At 35.6% G+C, this 26,101-nt stretch overlaps 1 protein-coding gene across 1 annotated transcript in view; it reads left to right on the top strand.

The window, feature by feature from the left end:
• LOC140153266 (triokinase/FMN cyclase-like) overlaps positions 1–26,101 on the top strand; it is a 93,217-nt gene that overhangs the window by 9,193 nt on the left and 57,923 nt on the right. The gene's annotated exons all lie outside the window — the stretch shown is intronic.

Raw genomic sequence — 26,101 nt, 5'->3', positions numbered from 1 at the left:
TTCTTCAAGCCCTGTCCTCTATCGGGGCTAATTTATTGTTTAAGCTTGTTGGATATCCATATTTCGCGGTGTGTGGTTCTTTGTAGCCCTGCGGGGCAATATAGTTGGATATCTCTATTGAGGTGGTTGTTGGAGGTCTTTCACGGTTCGTGGTTATAATTTTCCTTATCCTTCAAGCCTTGCCCTCTATTGAGGGCTAATTTATAGTTAAAACTTGTTGGACATCCATATTTCGCGGTGTGTGGTTCTTTATAGCCCTGCGAGTAATCTAGTTGGATATTTCTATTGGCGGCAGTTGTTGGCAGTTTTTCGCGGTTTGTGGTTTTAATTTGTAGGATATCCATATTTCAAGATTTGTGGTTCCTGAGTCCTGCAAGGGCAATCTAGCTAAATATCCAAATTTCGCGGTTTGTGGTTCTTTGAACCCCTGCGGGGCAATCTAGTTGGATATCCCTATTGAGCGGCGGTTGTCGGTGGTCTTTTGAGATTTAATTTTCCCTTTAATTTCGGGCCGCCCCCTCCTCTACATCCCGAGGATGCTTTTCAATAATTTAAATTATACGGTGTCAACAATTACTATTACTTGGTATGATAACTTATCTTACCATGTTGACTTATATTGTTTGTTAAGGCAACTTTCGCGGTTCGTGGTTATAATTTCCCTAATCCTTCAAGCTTTGCCCTCTATCGAGGGCTAATTTATAGTTAAAACTTGTTGGACATCCATATTTCGCGGTTTATGGTTCTTTATAGCCCTGCTTGGGCAATCTAGTTGGATATCCAAATTTCGCGTTTGTGGTTCTTTGTAGCCCTGCGGGGCAATATATTTGAATATTTCTATTAAGCGGCAGTTGTTGGCGGTTTTTCGCGGTTTGTGGTTTTAATTTGCAGGATATCCATATTTCAAGATTTGTGGTTCCTGAGTCCTGCGGGGCAATCTAGCTGGATATCCAAATTTCGCGGTTTGTGGTTCTTTGTAGCCCTCTTGGACAATCTCGTTGGATATCCCTATTGAGCGGCGGTTGTCGGCGGTCTTTTGAGATTTAATTTTCCCTTTAAGGAGGCACACAGGATCACTAATTATCCATTATTATTCACCTCATAACTCGAAAACTATTTATGTAAAGTATATAAAAGTATACATTTTTTGAACGGAAATGAGCTCATCAATCCATTTAAAATGTCAGTTTTGGGTCAAAAGTACAATTTTCGAGAAAATCCCCAAAAACGGCTTTTTTGACCAAAAATTTTTGGTCCGCCATAAAAAAATTATTTGAAAATCAAAAACTGTAAAACATGAATTTTATTAATTCAGACAAATAAATCTAGAAAGTGTTTTTTGATTTTTTCAAAATTTTGCTTAGTTTTTAAAATATAGGCAAAAAATCAGTAAAAACGTATGACCCGTGTTCAAATTTTTGAATCATGGGTGATAAAAAAAGTTCTAGGCCCTAATTTAAAAAAATGAAAAAACACTATCTAGATTTTGGCCATATCTAAACGTTTGACTTAAAAACTTACCTCAGTGATGCTTCATTTAGACGCTATGGCGGACCAAAAATGGTTAAAAGTGGTCAAAAGTGAACTTGCCGAAAATCGCGATTTAGAAAAATACAGCGGATTTTAGGCCCATTTTGAAGATTATTCCATAAATATATAATCCGGTGACTTGTGACGTTTGGTCAAGTTAGAAAATGAGAAGGGGCGTCCAACTGCAGCAGATTGGCATTTTTTTGGTGATTTAGAAGGTAAAATATACAATTTTACTCAATTATCCGTGCACATTCGGCAGATATTTATCCACATGGTGTAATCATTTTATTTACTGCAGTCTTGTTTCCATGGTGCAGCAGAGCTTCCGGCAAGGCCGTGGCGGCATCAGCAAGGCTGTCAGCGTCAGCGTTGAGGAAGCGACAGGGCTCATGGGACAGACAGACAGGTTACTGCGAATAAGTTGCACAGTGCATGGTAGTGTTGCCGCGAATCGAAACCATGATTATTTAAGCACAATTTTGTCCTGTTCCGTACAAAAAAGATCATGCTCTGTATTAAAATTTAATATAAAAAGTAGCATAGAATAACTGACAAGCAATTATTTTAGCAGATAATCAGGAAGTTTTATGAAATGAAGAATAAATTGAGACATTATTATAATTGTGATTTCTGTTTTGTCCTAATTTTCTTAATTTTGCTTTAAAAATGCAATGTTTTTAATTTATCGCTTTTGGTTATTTTCTTTCCTTTTTTTTTTTTTTTGGTGTTGACAAATATTGCATTTTATGTTCATTGTCCTTTTCTGAACCGCAAACATGATGTTGTTACTACTCGTTGCTTTTTCTTTTTAGTTAGGAATCCCAAGTAAAATTTGAAAAGATTCTGATGTGTCGCATTACTCAATATTCCGTTTTTGTTATTGTAATTGTTTGTAGTTATCATATTTTATTTTTAACTTTTTACGGAATATCAAACACGTACAAAGGTCATAGGCCTATTATAGGCCTAAAGCTACAATAAAGTTGTAAAATATTTTGTACCGCATAAAAAGTGAATAAAATACAACAACAAAAATATAAAAAAAAGTGTGTCTGTTGTTGTTTTCAATCAAATAAGCGATGTAAAAATTGGGGTAAAAGTTGTAATTTGTCTTGAATAAAATACTGGTAAAACGGACAAAAGGTCGTCCTATATATTATGTTAAACGGGCAAAACACGGAGAGGTCACAAGAAAACTGAAAAACAGGGAAATTGACATAGCCTAACAAAACCGAATTTCAAAAGTAGAAAACGGAACACTTGTGGCTTTAAATTAGATTGTGGTTTATGCAGTAGGCCTACCGTATAGGCATCATGCTGTAAAGAGCGTGCAAACACTGCATGAAAACATTCACGAAAAATGCTTTAAAGCAGTTTACCTTTTAAAGTATGCATAAAACATTATAAACGTGAAAGTTGAAAACCAGGCAAACATTGCAAATAAAAAGGCATTCGCCAAAACATTACGCAAAAAGTGTTGTAAAACCAAAAGCTTTTATCGCAATCATAATCAATCAGGAGTAGAGAACGTTTGAAAATGAATCTTAAATCCGTGTTTTAATAACACTTTGAAACATTATTCAGGGCCTTAGGTATCTAATATAGGCATACCGGTAGTAACTGCTTGCCTATTTTTATGGTCTTCAAAATTAAGACGAGACTGAACGACCGCAGAGGCCCCCGAACCAAGGCTGGGACTGCATAATTATAAGCTAATATAATAGGCCTATATTCTTGTCCAACTACACCAACTTGGTAAATCAATAATAACAATGAAATGAATGAATGAATGAATGAATGAATGAATGAAATAAAACAAATTTTTAAACATAAAACAATAAGCCTAATGATGTACGGGCTAAGTCTAGCCTACTAGCAAAATATTTAGGGCCTACGTTTTCTATCGTATCTACCAGATTGCGTCATCATTACAGGGCTTCTTCGGGTAACTACTTCTTACAGATAATTTCATCTTTTCAAGTTCAGAATGAAACTTGAAAAACAAAACAAAAAAACAAAAAATTCACTAAATTATGTTCATATAAAAACCTATAATTTATACCACTATATCAGCACTTTTTTAGCGAAATTTATCGAGTAGGCCTACTGATTCTAGGATGGGGACGGTGGTGGTCTGTCGGCCCGCAGTTTATAATGCAATGGTGCAAGCTTTACCTACCTTGGAAGAGATCAATACGATAAAATACGGTAGTTATCGCGATTGGCGACTCCAGCGCCTCAATCAGCAATCACCTCGCCCATCCAGTTTACCATGTGTGCGTGTCTTTGCTAGCTATGCTATGCCGCAGTATGCAGCGTTTGAGAACGCGATATATTGCGGGAAAACAATGATTTATTTGCTTTTGCATTTTGACGAATTTTTAATGAAAAGGGGTCTTTAAACTAGAAGGCTATATATTTGTACACAAATACGGCTATACCCGCATGTTATCGGTGTACCTAAACTTACAGTCTTTATTTGCTGAGGACTTAAAATAAAGAAACTGTAAAAAGTCGCCCAATTGGGCAGAAAATGTGTAAAAGTGAAAGTACAAGTCACAAGCTTTAATTGAATGTAGGTTGCACTGTCGTAGCACTTAAAATAAAGAAATTGTAAAAAGTCCCCTCCCAGGGGAGTCGTCTCTCTAATTACTCTCCATAGGTTGCTGTTGTCAGTCTCTCTTACTCACAGTGAGGCTATGCAATATGATTGGGGGAAACTATTCCAGAGGGAGTATGTAAATTAAATGGAACAGCCATTTCAGAGGGAGTATGTAAATTAAACGGAACAGCCTTTATTGTGGTCATTCCAGAGGGAGTATGTAAATTAAATGGAACAGCCAATGGGTATGTAATTTAACTGGAACAGCCTCAGCGTAAATGTCATCTATATTATAATTACGCTATTCTCTGTGGATCTGTTTAGTCCTACGTGTATGGGGTGGGTGTTAGTAACAATATAATTCTCAGGTGCAATCTGTGTACAAACTCTGAGCCCTGAAGCTGCTTAATTTGATGAGAAACGGCCGGCCCTTTGTTTTAAGATTTGGGGCCCTGGGGCCCATAGTATTTGACTTATGAGGCTCATGAACATATATTGAAGTATAATTCTCTGATGCTCTCAGTAGACTCAAGCTGGGTACTGTAGCTGCTTTATTTACTGAGTAACGGCCGGCCCTATGTTTTAGCGTTTGGGGCCCTGGGGCCCATATTATGTGACATATGGGGCTCATATGTACATATAACAATGTAATTCTCAGGTGCAATCTGTGTACAAACTCTGAGCCCTGAAGCTGCTTTATTTGATGAGAAACGGCCGGCCCTTTGTTTTAACATTTGGGGCCCTGGGGCCCATAATATTTGACTTATGGGGCTCATTTACATATGTTGAAGTATAATTCTCAAGTGTTATTAGTACACTCAAGCTGGGCATTGTAGCTGCTTTATTTACTGAGTAACGGCCGGCCCTATGTTTTAGCATTTGGGCCCTGGGGCCCATATTATGTGACATATTGGAGTTATATATACATATGACAATATAATACTAAAGACCTATCTGTGTACCAAATCTGAACCCCGTAGCTACCTTATTTGCTGAGAAACGACCGGCCCTTTGTTTTAACATTTGGGCTCCTGGGGCCCCTAGCCTTGTACATTTGGGGCCAAAATAGGCAAAAGGCACATCTACAATTTAGGGCTCATACATGTGCCACATATGAGCCCTAGTGCCCTTGTAGCTTTAGAGCTAGCCTTGTCAATATGTTGCTCCTTATTTTTAACATTTGGGGCCCTGGGGCCCATAATATATAACATATGGGGCTCATGTATACTTGTATTTATAGAGTACCCATGGGGCTATCAGTGTACCAACTCAGGGCCCTGAGGCTGCTTCATCTGATAAAAAACGGCATGATTTGTGTTTTTACCTTTCGACCCCTGGGGCCCGTGACCTTTGACCTCTGGGGCCGAGATGGGCAAAAGGCACTTCTCACGGGTAGGGCCCATAAGTGTACCACATATGGGCCCTGGGGCCCTTGTAGTTTTAGCGCTAGCCTTGACAGAATGATGTGTTTGATGGAAGGAAAAGGAGAAGGAGGAGGAGAAGAAACTAGATGGCACAGTTGTGTTTGACCAAACACGAATATCTATGCCTGTGTTTCCCACCCTAACCCCCTTAACCCACCATGACACTCTTAATCCATCATGACACCCCATGTTTTAAAAGGGCTATCAGTATACCAACGAAAAAAATTGAAATAAATAAATTAATTAATTAAAAATCAAATAATACCCCTTTAATTGCATTTGCTGTGTAAACACTTGAGGGCGCTGCTCCTTATATAATGCAACAAACATGTTCCATACAAAAAAAAATCAAAAAAAAAAAAATCAAAAAATCTGAATACCCCTTAATCCCAAAACGGAGTGTCCCTTTAATGGCTGTTCCATCACCCTAACACCCACTGACACCCCATATTCTAAAAGGGCTATCAGTATACCAAAAAAAAAAATTAAAATTAATTAATTAAAAATCAAATAATAGCCCTTTAATTGCATTTGCTGTGTAAACGCTTGAGGGCGCTCCTCCTTAAATAATGCAACAAACACGTTCCATACAAAAAAAATCAAAAAAAAAAAAAAATCAAAAATCTGAATACCCTTTAATCCCAAAACGGAGTGTCCCGGCTGTTCCATCACCCTAACACCCACTGACACCCCATATTCTAAAAGGGCTATCAGTATACCAAAAACAAAATTAAAATTAATTAATTTAAAATCAAATAATAGCCCTTTAATTGCATTTGCTGTGTAAACGCTTGAGGGCGCTCCTCCTTAAATAATGCAACAAACATGTTCCATACAAAAAAAAAATCAAAAAAAAAAATCAAAAAATCTGAATACCCCTTTAATCCCAAAACGGAGTGTCCCCTTAATGGCTGTTCCATCACCCTACACTGAAAACCTATCTGTGTACCAAATCTGAGCCCTGTAGCTACTTTATTTGCTGAGAAACGGCCGGCCCTTTGTTTTAACATTTGGGCCTCTGGGCCCCTAGCCTTAAAAAAATCTGGGGCCATAATTGGTAAAATGCATATACTACAAGTTCGGGCCCATACGTGTGCCACATATGAGCCCTAGTGCCCTTGTAGTTTCACAGCTAACCTTGTCAAACTGTTGCCCCTTTTTAACATTTGGGGCCCTGGGGCCCATAATATATGACATATGGGGCTCATGTATACATGTAAATATAGAGTACTCCTGGGGCTATCAGTGCACCAACTCAGGGCCCGGAGGCTGCTTTATTTGATGAGAAGCGGCATGCTTTGTATTTTTACATTTGGGCCCCTGGGGCCCGTGACCTTTGACCTATGGGGCCAAAATGGGCAAAAGGCACATCTACGAGGTAGGGCCACTATGTGTGCCAAATATGAGCCCTGGGGCCCTTGTAGTTTTGGAGATAGCCCTGTCAATATGAAGGGTGAGAAGGAGGAGAAGGAGGAGAAGAAGGAGAAGGAGAAGACTAACTAGATGGCACTGTTGTGTTTGATCAAACACGAATATCTATGCCTGTGATTCCCACCCTAACCCCCAACCACGCACCCCCACCACCATGACACTCTTAACTCACCCTGACACCCCGTAATATGTCTAATGCTGAAACAGCTATCAGTATACCAACATAGAGCATTGTAGCTGCTTTATTTACCGAGTAACGGCCGGCCCTAGCATTTGGGGCCCTGGGCCCCTATTATGTGCCATATGGGGCTCGTATATTCAAACAATATAATGCTAAAGATCTATTATTGTACCAAATCTGAGCCATGTAGCTACTTTATTTGCTGAGAAACGGCCGGCCCGTAGTTTTAATATTTGGGCCTCTGGGGCCCCTAGCTTTTAAAATCTGGGGCCAAAATAGGCACAATGCATATCTACAAGTTTGGGCCCATACGTGCGCCACACATGAGCCCTAGTGCCCTTGTAGTTTTACAGCTAACCTTGTAAATCTGTTGCCCTTATTATAACATTTGGGGCCCTGGGGCCCATAATATATGACATACGGGGCTCATGTATATCTGTAAATATAGAGTACCCCTGGGGCTATCAGTGCACTAACTCAGGGCACCGAGGCTGCTTTATTTAATGAGAAACGGCATGCTTTGTATTTTTACATTTGGGCCCCTGGGGCCCGTGACCTTTGACCTATGGGCCCAAAATGGGCAAAAGGCACATCTATGGGGTAGGGCCATTAAGTGTGCCAAATATGAGCCCTGGGGCCCTTGTAGTTTTGGAGATAGCCCTGTTAATATGAAGCGTCAGAAGGAGAAGGAGAAGGAGAAGAAGAAGGAAAAGGAGAAGACTAAAGAGCATAAGCAGAATATCTATGCCCTGTTGCACAGGCATAGATAAAGAGCATAAGCAGAATATCTATGCCCTGTTGCACAGGCATAGATAATAGATGGCACAGTTGTGTTTGACCAAACACGAATATCTATGCCTGTGTTTCCCACCCTAACCCCCTTAACCCACCATGACACTCTTAATCCATCATGACACCCCATATTCTAAAAGGGCTATCAGTATACCAATGAAAAAAATTGAAATAAATAAATAATTAAAAATCAAATAATACCCCTTTAATTGCATTTGCTGTGTAAACGCCGAGGCGCTCCTCCTTAAATAATGCAACAAACATGTTCCATACAAAAAAAATCAAAAAAAAAAAAAAAAATCAAAAAATCTGAATACCCCTTTAAATCCCAAAACGGAGTGTCCCTTTAATGGCTGTTCCATCACCCTAACACCCACTGACACCCCATATTCTAAAAGGGCTATCAGTATACCAACAAAAAAAAATTGAAAATTAATTAATTAAAAATCAAATAATAGCCCTTTAATTGCATTTGCTGTGTAAACGCTGAGGGCGCTCCTCCTTAAATAATGCAACAAACACGTTCCATACAAAAAAAATCAAAAAAAAAAAAAAAAAATCAAAAAATCTGAATACCCTTTAATCCCAAAACGGAGTGTCCTTTAATGGCTGTTCCATCACCCTAACACCCACTGACACCCCATATTCTAAAAGGGCTATCAGTATACCAAGAAAAAAAATTAAAATTAATTAATTAATTAAAAATCAAATAATAGCCCTTTAATTGCATTTGCTGTGTAAACGCTTGAGGGCGCTCCTCCTTAAATAATGCAACAAACATGTTCCATACAAAAAAAATCAAAAAAAAAAAAAAAATCAAAAAATCTGAATACCCCTTTAATCCCAAAACGGAGTGTCCCTTTAATGGCTGTTCCATCACCCTATACTGAAAACCTATCTGTGTACCAAATCTGAGCCCTGTAGCTACTTTATTTGCTGAGAAACGGCCGGCCCTTTGTTTTAACATTTGGGCCTCTGGGGCCCTAGCCTTAAAAATCTGGGGCCATAATTGGTAAAATGCATATCTACAAGTTCGGGCCCATCGTGTGCCACATATGAGCCCTAGTGCCCTTGTAGTTTCACAGCTAACCTTGTCAAACTGTTGCCCCTTTTTTAACATTTGGGGCCCTGGGGCCCATAATATATGACATATGGGGCTCATGTATACATGTAAATATAGAGTACTCCTGGGGCTATCAGTGCACCAACTCAGGGCCCTGAGGCTGCTTTATTTGATGAGAAGCGGCATGCTTTGTATTTTTACATTTGGGCCCCTGGGGCCGTGACCTTTACCTATGGGGCCAAAATAGGCAAAAGGCACATCTATGGGGTAGGGCCATTAAGTGTGCCAAATATGAGCCCTGGGGTCCTTGTAGTTTTGGAGATAGCCCTGTTAATGTGAAGGGTCAGAAGGAGAAGAAGAAGAACTAGATGGCACAGTTGTGTTTGACCAAACACGAATATCTATGCCTGTGTTTCCCACCCTAACCCCCTTAACCCACCATGACACTCTTAATCCATCATGACACCCCATATTCTAAAAGGGCTATCAGTATACCAACGAAAAAAATTGAAATAAATAAATAAATTAAAAATCAAATAATACCCTTTAATTGCATTTGCTGTGTAAGCGCTTGAGGGCGCTCCTCCTTAAATAATGCTACAAACATGTTCCATACAAAAAAAATCAAAAAAAAAAAAAAATCAAAAAATCTGAATACCCCTTTAATCCCAAACAGAGTGTCCCTTTAATGGCTGTTCCATCACCCTAACACCCACTGACACCCCATATTCTAAAAGGGCTATCAGTATACCAACAAAAAAATTAAAATTAATTAATTAATTAAAAATCAAATAATAGCCCTTTAATTGCATTTGCTGTGTAAACGCTTGAGGCGCTCCTCCTTAAATAATGCAACAAACATCGCTTCCATACAAAAAAATCAAAAAAAAAAAATCAAAAAATCTGAATACCCTTTAATCCCAAAACGAGAGTGTCCCTTTAATGGCTGTTCCATCACCCTAACACCCATTGACACCCCATATTCTAAAAGGGCTATCAGTATACCAACAAAAAAAATTAAAATTAATTAATTAATTAAAAATCAAATAATAGCCCTTTAATTGCATTTGCTGTGTAAACGCTTGAGGCGCTCCTCCTTAAATAATGCAACAAACATGTTCCATACAAAAAAAAACCAAAAAAAAAAAATCAAAAAATCTGAATACCCCTTTAATCCCAAATCGGAGTGTCCTTTTAATGGCTGTTCCATCACCCTATACTGAAAACCTATCTGTGTACCAAATCTGAGCCCTGTAGCTACTTTATTTGCTGAGAAACGGCCGGCCCTTTGTTTTAACATTTGGGCCTCTGGGCCCCTAGCCTTAAAAATCTGGGGCCATAATTGGTAAAATGCATATCTACAAGTTCAGGCCCATCGTGTGCCACATATGAGCCCTAGTGCCCTTGTAGTTTCACAGCTAACCTTGTCAATCTGTTGCCCCTTCTTTTAACATTTGGGGCCCTGGGGCCCATAATATATGACATACGGGGCGCATGTATATCTGTAAATATAGAGTTCTCCTGGGGCTATCAGTGCACCAACTCAGGGCACCGAGGCTGCTTTATTTGATGAGAAACGGCATGCTTTGTATTTTTACATTTGGGCCCCTGGGGCCCGTGACCTTTGACCTATGGGCCCAAAATGGGCAAAAGGCACATCTATGGGGTAGGGCCATTAAGTGTGCCAAATATGAGCCCTGGGGCCCTTGTAGTTTTGGAGATAGCCCTGTTAATATGAAGCGTAAGAAGGAGAAGGAGAACTAGATGGCACAGTTGTGTTTGACCAAACACGAATATCTATGCCTGTGTTTCCCACCCTAACCCCTTAACCCACCATGACACTCTTAATCCATCATGACACCCCATATTCTAAAAAGGGCTATCAGTATACCAACGAAAAAATTGAAATAAATAAATAATTAAAAATCTAATAATACCCCTTTAATTGCATTTGCTGTGTAAACGCTCGAGGGCGCTCCTCCTTAAATAATGCAACAAACATGTTCCATACAAAAAAAATCAAAAAAAAAAAAAAAATCAAAAATCTGAATACCCCTTTAATCCCAAAACGGAGTGTCCCTCTAATGGCTGTTCCATCACCCTAACACCCACTGACACCCCATATTCTAAAAGGGCTATCAGTATACCAACAAAAAAAAATTAAAATTAATTAATTAATTAAAAATCAAATAATAGCCCTTTAATTGCATTTGCTGTGTAAACGCTTGAGGCGCTCCTCCTTAAATAATGCAACAAACATGTTCCATACAAAAAAAATCAAAAAAAAAAAAATCAAAAAATCTGAATACCCTTTAATCCCAAAACGGAGTGTCCTTTAATGGCTGTTCCATCACCCTATACTGAAAACCTATCTGTGTACCAAATCTGAGCCCTGTAGCTACTTTATTTGCTGAGAAACGGCCGGCCCTTTGTTTTAACATTTGGGCCTCTGGGCCCCTAGCCTTAAAAATCTGGGGCCATAATTGGTAAAATGCATATCTACAAGTTCGGGCCCATCGTGTGCCACATATGAGCCCTAGTGCCCTTGTAGTTTCACAGCTAACCTTGTCAAACTGTTGCCCCTTTTTTAACATTTGGGGCCCTGGGGCCCATAATATATGACATATGGGGCTCATGTATACATGTAAATATAGAGTACTCCTGGGGCTATCAGTGCACCAACTCATGGCCCTGAGGCTGCTTTATTTGATGAGAAACGGCGTGGTTTGTATTTTTACATTTGGGCCCCTGGGGCCCGTGACCTTTGACCTATGGGGCCAAAATGGGCAAAAGGCACATCTATGAGGTAGGGCCATTAAGTGTGCCAAATATGAGCCATGGGGCCCTTGTAGTTTTGGAGATAGCCCTGTTAATATGAAGCGTGAGAAGGAGAAGGAGAAGAAGAAGGAAAAGGAGAAGACTAAAGAGCATAAGCAGAATATCTATGCCCTGTTGCACAGGCATAGATAAGAAGAAGGAAAGGAGAAGACTAAAGAGCATAAGCAGAATATCTATGCCCTGTTGCACAGGCATAGATAACTAGAAGGCTATATATTTGTACACAAATACGGCTATACCCGCATGTACCCAAACTTACAGTCCTTATTTGCTGAGGACTTCAAATAAAGAAATTGTAAAAAGTTGCCCAATTGGGAAGAAAATGTGTAAAAAGTGAAAGTCCAAGTCACAAGCTTTAATTGAATGTAGGTTGCACTGTCGTAGCACTTAAAATAAAGAAATTGTAAAAAGTCCCCTCACAGAAGTCGTCTCTCTTACTCTCCATAGGTTGCTGTTGTCAGTCTCTCTTACTCACAGTGAGGCCATGCAATATGATTAGGGGGAAACTATTCCAGAGGGAGTATGTAAATTAAATGGAACAGCCATTTCAGAGGGAGTATGTAAATTAAATGGAACAGCCAATGGGTATGGGTATGTAATTTAACTGGAACAGCCTTAACGCTTCACGCTGGTATTTCCAATTGTGATATAATACGATCTGTCTGTTTAGTCCTATGTGTGTGGGGTGGATGGGTGTGTGGGTGTTAGTAACAATATAATTCTCAGATGCTATCTGTGTACAAATTCTGAGCCCGGAAGCTGCTTTCTTTGATGAGAAACGGCCCGCCCTTTGTTTTAACATTTGAGGCCCTGGGGCCCATAATATTTGACTTATTAGGCCCATGTACATAATTATGTTGAAGTATAATTCTCAAGTGCTATCAGTAGACTCAAGCTGGGCACTGTTGCTGCTTTATTTACTGAGTAACGGCCGGCCCTATGTTTTAGCGTTTGGGGCCCTGGGCCCATATTATATGACATATGGGGCTTATATGTACATATAACTATATAATTCTCAGGTGCAATCTGTGTACAAACTCTGAGCCCTGAAGCTGCTTTATTTGATGAGAAACGGCCGGCCCTTTGTTTTAACATTTGGGGCCCTGGGGCCCATAATATTTGACTTATGGGGCTCATGTACATATGTTGAAGTATAATTCTCAAGTACTATCAGAAAACTCAAGCTGGGCACTGTAGCTGCTTTATTTACTGAGTAACGGCCGGCCCTATGTTTTAGCTTTTGGGGGCCCTAGGGCCCATATTATGTGACATATGGGGGTTATATATACATATGACAATATAATACTAAAGACCTATCTGTGTACCAAATCTGAACCCTGTAGCTACTTTATTTGCTGAGAAACGGCCGGCCCTTTGTTTTAACATTTAGGCCACTGGGGCCCCTAGCCTTGTACATATGGGGCCAAAATGGGCAAAAGCCACATCTACAACTTAGGGCCCATACATATGCCACATATGAGCCCTAGTCATCTTATACTTATAGAGCTAGGCTTGTCAATCTGTTGCACCATATTTTAACATCTGGGCCCCTGGGCCCATAATATGTAACATATGGGGCTCTTGTATATTTGTAAATATAGAGTACCCCTAGGGCTATCAGTGTACCAACTCAGGGCCCTGAGGCTGCTTCATTTGATGAGAAACGGCATGCTTTGTATTTTCACATTTGGGCCCCTGGGGCCCGTGACCTTTGACCTCTGGGGCCAAGATGGGCAAAAGGCACTTCTACGGGTAGGGCCCATTAGTGTACCACATATGGGACCTGGGGCCTTTGTAGTTTTAGCGCTAGCCTTGACAGAATGTTGTGTTTGATGGGAGAAGGAGGAGGAGGAGGAGGAGGAAGAAGACCATAGGATGGCAATATACCCGTCCATGCTTCGCATGCGGGTATAAGGAAAAGGAGAAGACTAAAGAGCATAAGGAGAATATCTATGCCCTGTTCCACAGGCATAGATAACTAGAAGGCTATATATTTGTACACAAATACGGCTATACCCGCATGTTATCGGTGTACCCAAACTTACAGTCCTTATTTTGCTGAGGCCTTAAAATAAAGATATTGTAAAAAGTCGCCCGGAAAATGTGTAAATATGAAAGTCCAAGTCACAAGTTTTAATTTAAAGCCATATTATAACATTTGCTGTTGAGGACGCCCTCACTGATTTTTAAAATTCATTTTTACACGATTATATTGTACTTTATTAAACCAATATACCCTGCAAAAATCAAGACTCTAGGTGCTGTAGTTTTGTCAAAATCCGAGATTTTGAATAAAGCGCCGAACCGGCGTCTTATTATTACGATGGAATTATTAATCGACGCATACACGATGTTCATAACACACAGTACGTTACACGGCGTATGGGACGGTGATCTACACAACAAAGGGTCGTACCATAACATGACCGAAGGAGTGAGTACGTATTGGCGACATACTGAGCTGGTAGTAAATTCAATTTTCTTTGCTTTGCCGTAGTTGTTCGGCTCCAAAATAAAAGGGGATATGTCAAAGAATTGCTAATCTATTTTGTATGATAATGTTATAATATTGCTTTAATGTAGGTTGCACTCTCGTAGCACTTAAAATAAAGAAATTGTAAAAAGTCGGTCAACATGTTTTTCCCAGCACCTACCCATGTCCCAAATATTTTAGTAGTATAGATATGTCAAAGTATTAACGTTTTTATAAAAAGGGTGCTACATGAACAAATATTTGTTGAATACTGTGTTTTCACCAGATAGAAACAACTGAAAAGAAAATACTTCCAATTTGACAGATATAATTGGCAACATTTATTGATCATTCATACATTGATTCATTATTATTAACAATTAAAAGAGAAATAAAACAATTTAAGATATAAAATATATAGTACAAATATTAAAATTAGGTATAATAAAGATCTCTAACAATCGCCTATTTGATCATTGAACGATTTTTCTTGATTTTGACTGACTAACCAAAGATATTTTGAACTAGAAATATACATTTTATTTTGTATACAAATACACATTTTTATGACATTAAGCTATTGTTCTATTGCCTTATATGGTCTAATCATGGAGGTATATAAATAAATGGAGAATGATCGCCAGAATTCTAATCTCTTAAGTGGAGATTATCCGATTACCTCTATTCAATGAGTCACCAAACTTGAATGACTAGCCACTTCAGCCAAGCTATTGATCTCCACGATGGTTATGAGACTCTACCATGGTTCACTGATCGTCACTCCCAAAATTTCCTCATAGGAATTGACCCTACATTGACCCGTGCGGAAGGCTTGTAAAAGAGACTGTATAATGACGTCAGCTAGTCAATTAGATGTTCAAAGTCGCCAGTTTTGATAGCTTATAGTTTCAATGTATGATTGTGCGAAAACCCGATGAAATTTGGATGTTCTGTTCTCAAGTTATGAAACTGTTTTCAACACTAGTTGTGCCGTAACTTGACAAATATACTTAGTTTTCATGTTCATATATTAAGCTTTTAAGGGGTCTGAGGAGTTCAAATATAGTGCAAATGAAAGCAAAACGTTTTTACCTTCCGATTGTGAAAAAAAATTATGTTGGGCCAATTTGGGCCAATTGAGTTAAGAGCGAGTAAAATTTACCGGAAGTACTTGAATTCAGCTAAAATCTTTTCATCATCATTAAACTTCTCATTTTATAATAAATAATTATCAGTATTTAGGCCTAAATTATTATTAATATTATTAGGGGCATCATTTTCTTTGGAGGGGGGTTCCAAATAGGCCTATACCGGGGGGTCATAACTTTTGGAAAGAAAAATAGGGGTCATAGCCTAATTTAATTTTCAAGAATCATGACCAAAATGTAGGGGGTCACAATATGACCACAGATATAGGCCTACAGATAGGGTGTTTATTTTATTCAAAAGACTGATTTCAATGCAATTTTTTGGCGAAAATGACATTTTGATATTAAATTTTCTGAAGCATGAGCACTTTCCAATAAACATTATAAGTAACTGCATTTAGCACCCCATTGAAATAAATGACCAGTGAAACAGACTTAACAATGTAATCAGCTTAGCATAATCAATATCCCCTGAAATTGCCTATTCAACAATAATTGGTCATAACCAACGTAGTACAAAAGATGCTTGGCTAGATCATTCTCCATTTATTTATATATCTCCATGGTCTAATGATGTTATCAAATAGTTAAATAACATTTAGTATATTATCAGAAAGGCTAACAACTACTTATTCTTATAGTCTTCTAATCTAATTTTTTTCTACTATGACCCATAAATAATATACTTCTCATCTTCTCTGTTTATACATGTCTTTTCTTAAATGTCAAACATATTTATCATTTTTATACATATTATTGATATTGCATATACGACACCAGATTTTTTGTTTGGAGAGGATGCTTTAGGGACTAATTTGTGTAATGCGCACAATAATTTGCAATTTTAATGCTACATGTAAATTAGATCAAAGTGGGATTAATTTTGGTCTAAAAGAAGCTAAAAAGGAAGATGCACATTAGGGTGGTTTTTATTTTTCAAAAGTCTGAAATACCATCCTGGATGAAAAAAATATTGAATATGATTTAGAGGTAGCTCAAGAGCCCTCAAAGTTTACAAAGGTGTATTTTCAAAATAAAGTGTTTCTTGATACTCAGTCTTTGTAATTGCATCAACAATAACTAGTTTAACATACAAATAGCAAAAGATGTCTTGGATTTACTTCCATTGTTAATATAAAACAGACCAAAACTGGCAATTCGTGCCACACGTACTGCTAAAATACTACTCGTCGGCCTTTTTGAGCAATTATGAGGGCCAGTAGTTTTAAAAAAGAGATTATCATGATGCTCAAAACTTTGTAATTGCATTAACATTAACTGCTTAAACATACAAATAACAAACAAAAAATCTTGTATTTTCATTCATTATTGTTTTAAACTCAACCGAATATGGTACTTCGTGACATGAATACCCCTAAAATACTGTGTATCGCCATTTCGGGCATTTTTACAAGGGTCTATTTTCAAATTACAGTGTATCTTGGTACTAAATCTTTGTAATTGCATTAAGATTATTAAGAATAAGTAGTTAAACACATAATATAGCACTAGGTGTCTTGTTATTACTTCCATTATTGTTTTATTTTGTTTGTTTGTGTTTTTTTTTAAATTTTGGGACTGTACATTAGAATCAATATTTTACAATTGTCTTTATATTAGTGCGGGTAATATCATCTCAGCTGACATTAATCAAATGTAAGCGAGCAACTTGCAACAAGATAATGAATGTGCGGAAGATGCGCTACAGATTCCAAATTCAGATATAACAGCTGTCACGTGAAACAGGAAATAAGCAACGCAGAAATATCCATAAATGGAAGTATCACTGTAGAGTCGCGACAAATAGGCCAAAGAGATATTGCTATTTATAATGAGAAACGTTTTTTTGGGGGGAGGGGTGCCTTATGATATAAGACTTCTCAATATTACATAACATATTTAGATGGTAAGGCTTTTTCCCATACATTGGCTAATTTTGTTTTAAATAAGATGTAAATGACTATAGCCTAATGTCATTTCCTAACATTATATAACATAATCTAGATGGTGTAATTGTTTTTGCACACATTGGTTAAGTTTGATTTTAATTACATATAATGACTAGCCTAATAGTATAAAAACTTTTCAAAAAATAATTACATAATACAATGTAGATGGTAGTTAAAGGTTGTTTTTCTACACATTGAATAATATTCTTTTAAATCAGATGTATATGACTAGCCTAATGGCATAAAAACTTCTTAAAATTACATAATGTACATAGTATAGATAGTAAGGTTGTCTTTTCACACATTGGATAACCTTCTTAATCAGTATATAAATTGCTAGCCTAATGGCATAAAATAGTTTCCAAGTTTACATATAACATAATTTACATGGTAAGTATGTATTTAACATTACAACACATATTTGTGATGGGGATGGTGATGGTCTTTTACCTTTTACACATTGGATAACATGTTAAGGTGACCAAAAGAAAAATATACGGGCCAATCAGGTAGGGTCGGTTGCTTGGGCTTTTTTGTTTGTTAACCAATGTGTTTACTTAATAAAGTAACTTGAAGGTATTTGATATAAAATATACACTATTATTAGTATTATAGTTTGGATGTTTGTATCATCAAAATTGATACAACCAGTAAACACCTAAAATTACAAAAAATTCTACTTTTTGTGTCAATTTTGAACTGAAATGAGTTTAAAATTACATCTCGTCCAATACTTTAAAACTCACAGTATTGGGCGTAAAGCATCGAATTTTATCATTATGTTTTGGATCCAATATTTTCACACACTTGGATCCACCAAAACATAATAATGGTTGCAATAGCAAATTGTTGACGGACACACACAAACATAATGACACAGACACGACTAGTGATGCCATAAGGTCTTTTCCTTCGGACGACCTAAAAAACCTTTTGAAATTGTGCCTGGTAAACTTGTAGTTTATTGGACAGAGAGGAAGATAGAAAAGAGGAACATACTTTTGTATTTATTTTGCTTTTAATGTATTTAAAGGGGGGTGGTCAGATATTTTTTAATGTCTGAACTATTCAAGGCATTAACAGCTGTTATCAGTGCCATAGGGCTGTATGGGTTAGCGCGCTTGAAGCTTAGCCGATTCTGGTTGGAGTTAATTGAACCAGGTAGAGCATTACATAACTAAGCTGAGGATGGAAGGAATGATCTTTGGTGGCTGAACAGATTGGATCTTGGAATTCATATTGTGTTTTCTATCTTTATAGATGGATATCATTAAAACAATATGTTTTCAAGTTTTGACCTATATTGCTCGAGTGGTTTCGATATGAGAAGCAAACGTGCATATAACAATGACCCCTAAGGATAGTACAGACTCTCAATATGAGAGATTGATGGTCAAGTGAGCTTCAGTCTGTATTACTGGCTTTGGTCAAAGCATTTGAGACAAATCAACAAAGAAATCAAAGGCCAAGGGTTAACAATTGGGTAAACATTTTGGTTAAGGGCTCGGATAGCGACGTTTTCACATATTTTTTGTGGGAGCTGAGAGCACATCTTAAATACCAATTTGCATTCTGAATACGAGGAATGTCCTTCCGATATCAAATAATTGTGATTTTTTGAAACTTGCGATATAATACAAATTTTATGGCAAATTGTTAAAATTGACATTTTTGACATTTAACAGTCTTCAAGTAAATTGTATAAATCTAATGATATGTATGTAGCTGGGAGGAAAAGCCGTATGATGTGAATATTTTGTCCTTTCATATTGATTATATACATTTTTTTCAAAACATAAAAATATCAGTTTTTAATAATTTGCCATAAAATTAGCATTATATTGCGAATTTCATAAAATCTGAATTATTTGATATCGTCCTCGTATTCAGAATTCAATTTTGTGTGTCTGATATACTCTCAGGCCTCAGAAAAATACTGTGCAAAGAGGATGAGGTATCAAAATAAACAGAACAAATTTTCTATATATCCACTGCTTTATTTTTTTAATTTAGCTTTAGTGTCTTTAAAAAATGCCTTTTGTTTTAAGTGTTTTTGGATACTTTTTCAGTGGAGTATAAACAATTTGGTGTTTGTGCAACTTTAAAAAACCTTGTTTTTGTGGTACTGTACTGAAAATGTCACTAAACTGGCAGTCAAATTTTAGCCCACAATGTACATGGTTCTCAGAATGGAAGTAAAAATGACAGCCAAACGGTTACTCATAATGATACTGAAATTTGAAGCCTATTCGCTGCTCAAAATAAGAATCAGGTTGTAGAAAGGTGGTTGTTCTGCATTGTCAAATGATGCAGAAAAATATAAAAGGAGACATTGAATTGAATTAGATAAGTGCGCAGGATATGAACTCGTCATAGGACAATGATGCAAGATCTTCGTTATCCCTATTGTTGATTTATTCACTTTTTCATACCCATTTTTGATTTAGAGACCTTTGTTATACCTATTTTTGATTTATTCACTTTTTTATACTTTTGATTTATTTTTGTTTTAAAGACATTTCTTATCCCTATTTTTAATTTATTCATTTTTGTATACCTATTTCATTCGACCTTTTTTATCCCTATTTTTGATTTTACTTTTTTAAACTTATTTTTGATTTGACTTTTTCTATACCCATTTTTGATTTAAATGTCTTGTCCCTATTTTTGATTCATTCACTTTTTCATATCTATTTTTGTTTCAGAGACCTTTGTTAGGTCTATTTTTGATTTATTCACTTTTTTAAACCTATTTTTGATTTAGAGACTTTTGTTATTCCTATTTTTGATCTATTGACTTTTTTAATACCCATTTTTGATTTAGAGATCTGTCTTATCCCTATTTTTGATTTATTCCCCTTTTGATACCTGTTTTTGATTTAGAGACCTTTGTTATTACTATTTTTGATTTATTGACTTTTTTATACCCATTTTTGATTCAGAGACCTTTGTCATCCCTATTTTTGATTATTCACTTTTTATACCTATTTTTGATTTAAAGACCTTTCTTATCCCTATTTTTGATTTATTTACTTTTTATACATATTTTTGTTTAGAGACCTTTCTTATCCCTATTTTAGATGTATTCACCTTTTTATACCTAAATTTACAGACCTTTGTTAACCTTTTTTTTTATTATTCACTTTTTACACCTATTTTTGATTTAGACCTTTGTCATCCCTATTTTTGATTTACTGACTTTTTTATACTATTTTTGATTTCGACTTTTCTTTATCCCTATTTTTGTTTATTCACTTTTTCATACCAATGTTTGATTTAGAGACCTCTGTTATACCTATTTATGGTTTATTCACTTTTTATACCTATTTTTGATCTGACCTTAATGTTAACCTTATTTTTGATTTACTCACTTTTTCATACCTATTTTTGATTTAGAGATCTTTATTATACCTATTTTTGATTTATTCACTTTTTTATACCTATTTTCGACTTGGAGACCTTTGTTAACCTATTTCTTAATTATTCACTTTTTCATACCTATTTCTGATTTAAAACCCTTTGTTAGCTCTATTTTTGATTTTATTCACGTTTTATACCTATTTTGATTTAGACCTTTGTTATCCCTATTTTGATTTATTCACTTTTTTATACCTTATTTGATTTAGAGATCTTTCTTATCCCTACTTTTGATTTATTCACTATTTTATACCTAGAAGTAGAGACTTTTGTTATACGGTACCTATTTTTGATTTATTCACTTGTTCATACCTATTTTTTGATTTAGAGACCTTTTTTTATCCCTATTTTAGATTTATTCACTATTTTATACCTATTTGATTTAAAGACCTTTGTAATCCCTATTTTGATTTATTCACTTTTTATACCTTATTTGATTTAGAGATCTTTCTTATCCCTATTTTAGATTTATTCACTATTTTATACCTATTTGATTTAAAGACCTTTGTAATCCCTATTTTGATTTATTCACTTTTTATACCTTATTTGATTTAGAGATCTTTCCCTACTTTTGATTTATTCACTATTTTATACCTATTTGATTTAAAGACCTTTCTTATCCCTATTTTAGATTTAGTCACTTTTTCATACCTAGAAATAGAGACTTTTGTTATACCTATTTTTTGATTTAGAGACCTTTTTTTATCCCTATTTTAGATTTATTCACTATTTTATACCTATTTGATTTAAAGACCTTTGTAATCCCTATTTTGATTTATTCACTTTTTATACCTATTTGATTTAGAGATCTTTCTTATCCCTACTTTTGATTTATTCACTATTTTATACCTATTTGATTTAAAGACCTTTCTTATCCCTATTTTAGATTTATTCCCTATTTCATACCTATTTTTGTTTTAGAGACCTTTCTTATCCCTATTTTTAATTTATTCACTTTTTTTATACCTATTTTTGATTTAGAGACCTTTGCCATCCCTATTTTTGATTTATTCACTTTTTATACCCTTTTTTTTATTTAGAGACCTTTGTTATACTTATTTTTGATTTATTCACTTTTTTATACCTATTTTTGATTTACAGACCTAATGTTAACCCTATTTCTGATTTATTCACTTTTTATACCTATTTTGATTTAGACCTTTGTTATCCCTATTTTGATTTATTCACCTTTTATACCTTATTTGATTTAGAGATCTTTCTTATCCCTACTTTTGATTTATTCACTATTTTATACCTATTTGATTTATTTTTTTATACCTATTTGATTTTTCATACCTATTTTTGATTTAGAGACCTCTGTTATACCTATTTATGATTTATTCACTTTTTATACCTATTTTTTTTATCTGACCTTAAAGGGCACTTCGTGATCCACAGCCTCATCCCCCACTTTTCTCAAAAAAAGTTGAGATTTTTATATCACTGGAATACTCTGGCTACATTATGTTTATGTACAAAATATTTCTTGCAGATTAATTCGTTTAGCAAAGATATCGCATGAAATTTGCATTTCGTTCTGGTGCACCAGAACGAAATTACAACGTTTTGTCTATGGAGCAGTGTAATACACATAATCATGCATAACTCGCAAACTAAAAATCGGAATCAACTGAAATTTTGGGAATATGCTTTTTTCGTGGATATGTACTGAAAATGTCATAAAAGAGGATGCTAGGATCACGAAATACTCCTTTAATGTTAACCTTATTTTTGATTTACTCACTTTTTCATACCTATTTTTGATTTACAGACCTTAATGTTAACCCTATTTCTGATTTATTCACTTTTTATACCTATTTTGATTTAGAACTTTGTTATCCCTATTTTGATTTATTCACTTTTTTATACCTTATTTGATTTAGAGATCTTTCTTATCCCTACTTTTGATTTATTCACTTTTTTTTATACCTATTTGATTTAAAGACCTTTCTTATCCCTATTTTAGATTTAGTCACTTTTTCATACCTAGAACTAGAGACTTTTGTTATACTATACCTATTTTTGATTTATTCACTTGCACTGACAAAGGGCAAGGAATGAATTTAGATGACTAGGATGAAAAGTATTTTTTGTGTTGAGCTCAAAACAAGTTGGTACGGTATTGCAAGAAATACAATTTGCAAGTAGTATCTTAACAGATTAAATGGCAGAGAAATATTATATTACCGATTATGAATATAAAATAATAAAAAATATTGCATCATACATGAGTACAATGCCTATTCAGTGATTTGCTCATCTGAAGGACCGTAAATATTTTCAAAATTTAGATTTTGGCACCTTTGTTAGTGTCATAGATGTGTTAACATAGCCTGCTAGTGGTTAAGTCAAAGGCTGTGGTATTAAAGACAAAAGAAGACATTTTACATGAATCTGTAATTTCTGTACTTCAAAAGAGAAATTATGTATTTGAATAGGGCTTCAACATTGTCAATACTGCTGTTTTCTTTGTTCTTTAATCAAATGTTTCATTTCAAAAATGTTAATTACAATTTTTAACTTTTAGCAATTTATAAATAATTTCGATTTTTTTTACACTTTCACTGGGATCACTGAATGAGCCTTTAAGTAAAATTTACCACCAAAAACGTTTTAGATGGTGCACATAAACATGGTTATATAGTGGCAACTATAACTGGAAGTATAAACTATCTTATGGGGGGGGGGGTATTGTTGTACGTCTTTGCTTCCCATATCTTAACTGCTGGAGTGAATAATTTGATTGTTTTAATTATAGACAATATAAGACAGGAAACACACTATGGAACAAGGCGGTTCTCGAATCACGAGTCTTGTGTGCTTTTACGACCACCTGCTTTCGTGATTACTTTTTGGTAGAGTTTAAACCATAACATACAACTAAAATTGTTCACTTATGTGAGCTTCGGACACAACGACTGTCTTTTTCAAACTGATGTAATTGGTTTTATTGATCTGGGTTGTCACACGGCGAGCTGGCGATGTCATGTGATAGAACAGGTTCAGTAATCGGTGGTAGTGGTTACTTTGGGTAGCAAAAGTAAAAAATAGGCACAGCGGTCCCAAATAAATCGTCCAAGATAACCAAAACATTAACCAAAAATGTCACATATACAACCACACACAAATACCGCCACACAAACATACAGATAAAAAAAAAAGTGATTACATAGTCTCTTACATGTACTTTAACAAACGAAACAAAAATGGAAACACTCAACTGAAAAATAGGATTGCAAGTTGTTTGATTGACACAATAACAACAATAAGCGCTCCCGGTAAGCTTAAATAAACAAGTAGTGTTGAAGTCTTAATTAATAATTTTCAACAATAATAAACATTTGTAGTGCAAATTTGTGTTATTTTGTTCTGTCAAGTAATTTTGCTCCAATTCATTAATTTGCAATTAATATAATTTGATATTAATAAAATTTATATATATCGATATTAATAATTTTTTGAAATTAAAAAAATTTGTATATCATGATGTACTACATTCTTAGAGGGTAGGAAATAAAAATCATTAAGAACTTCAGGAAACCTCCTGGTATTTTCAAGCGCCTCTAAGGTACTGAAGAAATCTTTTTCTTTGAGGCTCTGTTGCATCTTTTGCCATAACCAATCCAGGTTACTCAAGTTCATTTGGACTGTTGTTGTGTGAAGGAAACGGGCCAATTATCGAATGTACAATAGAGTGTATGATGATCAGTCATATAGAGAGTTCCCATGTTTTCAAGCGGAACGGACTACAATAGTGTTTATAACGTGATTCGCACTGCCGTATTCCTCATTCCTTTGATTTGGTCAATGACCCTATTGGTGCTACATTCTACAAAATAACATTTGCTAATTATTGCGCGAGTGTTGGTATTCTGAAAATTGTAAACGGAGTTTAGGTTTCCCTCCAAGATGGCGGGTAACCCAAAACACGGGAACTCTCTATTGCTTTATTGTACATTTTCTAATTGAATCCCGGCAGCATTGTGATTGAAACCCTGGATCGTTGGATTACGAGTCAAGATTGTTACCGCTAGGCTACATCCCTTATAAAGAAAAGGAGTAAAACTTATATTTGCAGCCTAGAATAAAAAAATCCAGCCATGCTAATTATAATTTTAATTGTGTTTGCAGGCTTTTTAGTAGGTCAGAATGGCTTTATTAGAATTGGTTAAACATCAGTAATTTGTTTGTTTTCAAAGAGTAGACTTTGGAAATTATATTCCTGCTACTTTGTAACATTCTGGAGTATAATGTTGATGTAATTTTAATGTTTTTGTTCTCTAACGAATTCATCCGCCAAATTGCAAGGTGCAATCTTATCATAGAGGGCCTACTAGAAACATGTATAGCAAAGTTAGCAGATAGATAGCGATTTCAGCCTGCATTTGGAGACTTATTTTTTATTAACTTGGGTGTGCTGCTTTCATGATAAACCGCTCATTGGTTGCCGTTAGGTATCAGATATCTTTTGCCGGTTACTGGAAAAAGGTCTGAATGACAGCTAAATAGTAATATCACGCTATAACAGTGGCAAAATAACCCAGATTTACCTTAGATTTGTTATCAAGTGGTGATATTTTATACTTAAACAAATGGGTAACGATTAATTATTGAATGATATACATGTAAGCTTCTTGGATGATAAGATGTTAGAGGATAGGAATTGAACTGAAGGCCTATCGATAATAACATCATTGCTCTTCTCCATCTAACTTATTAGCTCTCTTGGTAGAGCATCGGTACAGTGATCTGAAGGTCGAGGTTCAAATCCTGGATGGTCAGTGATTGTTATCACCAGCTGGCATTTACGTATGTGGAAATTTGTGTTAAAAATCTTGCTCATAATACTGAAAAATATTCATGTATGCTTCACAAAAAAAATTTTGTTGTGGCCTTCTGGAGATTTTTTTGGCAAGTCGATGAAGATAGTGGCCATTAAAAATAATAATAATGACTTTTAAGTCATTATTTAAAATTTAAAATTTTTGGAAATTGTAAAAAAAGGTTTTAAAATGTTTTTTTGTTTTGTTTTTTTGTTTGTTTTTTAATCTGATGGGCACTACAGCTTAAAAGGGATTTATGGACAATGAAACATTTTTGTTTTTGGCTCTATCAGGGCTCATTAAAAAAATAAATGAATGTTCTATTATACCTTAATGTGAACCGGTAATGCTAATGAAGATACAAACATGCTTATACACACTTTGTATTATACACTCCATATTGTCAAGGCACTAGTCCTTCAGAGGT

Source organism: Amphiura filiformis, chromosome 5 (assembly GCF_039555335.1).
Source record: "Amphiura filiformis chromosome 5, Afil_fr2py, whole genome shotgun sequence".
NCBI lineage: Eukaryota > Metazoa > Echinodermata > Ophiuroidea > Amphilepidida > Amphiuridae > Amphiura > Amphiura filiformis.
Note: the sequence above shows the minus strand (reverse complement) of the source record. Positions and strands in the feature narration are given on the sequence as shown.